A 1,750-nucleotide genomic window follows, 5' to 3' on the forward strand; every position below is an offset into this window, starting at 1 on the left:
TCCACCTTAACCACAACATCTTCAATGATCCCGTAAGGGGTTTTTAAGGACCTATCCGCCATTTGCAAAGAAATCATAGTTGGGGTAACCTCACCTAAGTTCAACCTTTTAAACATACTAAGCGGCATCAAGTTGATACTCGCTCCTAAATCACACAAGGCTTCTACCACAGTTAACCCCTCTATCTCTACCGGAATAGTAAAACTCCCGGGATCTCTCCTTTTTTTAGGCATCTTCCTTTGCAAAATGGCACTACACTCTTCGGTCATCAAGATAGTTTCATCGACCTCACTCAACTTCCTTCTCTTACTGAGGATATCTTTCATGAACTTAGCATAGATTGGCATTTTCTCCAAGGCTTCGGAGAAAGGAATATTAATATGGAGTTTCTTAAAAACTTCCAAGAACTTAGAAAATTGTTTATCCAAATTTTTCTTCACCAAAGCCTTGGGAAATGGAATCTTGCGGAGTTCAGGAGTATGGGTATTTACAACTCTAGTCCTAGTAGGCTCTCTAGCTCTTTCCTCCAAATCACCCTCATCTCTTTCTACCTCAGCTTCCTCATGTTTCTCTCCCTCAATTTTTTCCTCTGGCTCATGTAAAACTCTTCCACTCCTAATGGAAACAACAGCAGTATTTTCTTGCTCAGTCAAAGTTAAAGGTTCGGAAGAGAACTTACCTTGGTGATTCTCGGACATTTGCTTTGCTAGCTGTCCCAATTGACTCTCCAAGCTCTTGATAGCCATATCATGGCTCTTGTAATTGCTCGATGTATGATCAATGAATCTCTCAATCAGCTCCTCAAGACTCCTCTTGCCAACCGTCTTTACAACAATTTGCGGCTGGACAAGAGGCCCTTGTTCTGAGATTGGAGCCTTTCCTCCTTGAGTCAATGTTCTGACCTTGCCAACATCATCATTAACAGTACACTGGTTACTATCATGAGATTCACCACAAAATTCGCACTCCAAACTAGTTACTCTCGCTCCAATTGACTTGGCCTCCTCTATATGCTTCCGCATTTCCGCTACTTCCTCGGAGAGTTGCCTGTTGGAGGCTATGAGCTTGTCATAAGTTTCCACTTCAAAAGAACTTCTTCGAATTTGGCGTTCATTCTCGGAGTTCATGGCTCTAATCGCCATTTTCTCTATCAAATCATACCCCGCTTGTGGGGGAAGAGCATCGAACTCCCCACTTGAAGCCGCGTCCAAGCCAAACCGTGATGAGTATAGTAACCCATCATAGAACTTCGCCACACATTCAGCTTGGGTGAGATTGTGTTGAGGGCATTTCCTCAAAAGCTTCTTGAAATGCTCCCAAGCCTCATAAAGATTTTCATCTGTGGATTGTGCGAAAGTCATGATGTCATTCTTCAATTTCCTCAAGAGAGACCTCGGGAAGAACCTCGTTGTGAATTTTTCTGCAAGGTCTTCCCAAGTAGTGAGACTCCCTTGAGGTTGTGAGTTCAGCCAATCCTCTGCTGCGTCCTTCAAAGAGAAGGGAAATAGGCTCAACCGGATTGCTTCTGCAGAAACATTCACCACCCCATAAGTGTTTCAATTCCGGATGAACTTCTCCATATGAGCATGAGGATCTTCCGAGGAACGTCCACCATATTGGCTTTGGCTCACCATGTTGATGAATGCTGGTCTTAATTCAAAGTTCCCCACTCCTTCGGGAATGACAATACTTCCGGGATAGTCAAAGCTCATGGACCCCGAAGTTAGTTCCCGAAGAGTTCGGTTGGCAT

General features: G+C 43.8%; 1 non-coding gene across 1 annotated transcript; it reads left to right on the plus strand.

The window, feature by feature from the left end:
• The first annotated feature begins 1,272 nt into the window (after nt 1-1,272).
• On the plus strand, nt 1,273-1,379 carry LOC130709585 (small nucleolar RNA R71). Its single transcript, XR_009010063.1, has one exon. It is a non-coding gene; the product is annotated as a small nucleolar RNA R71 (small nucleolar RNA).
• Nucleotides 1,380-1,750: the final 371 nt, after the last annotated feature.

The sequence above is a fragment of the Lotus japonicus genome, chromosome 3, assembly GCF_012489685.1.
Source record: "Lotus japonicus ecotype B-129 chromosome 3, LjGifu_v1.2".
Classification (NCBI taxonomy): Eukaryota; Viridiplantae; Streptophyta; class Magnoliopsida; order Fabales; family Fabaceae; genus Lotus; species Lotus japonicus.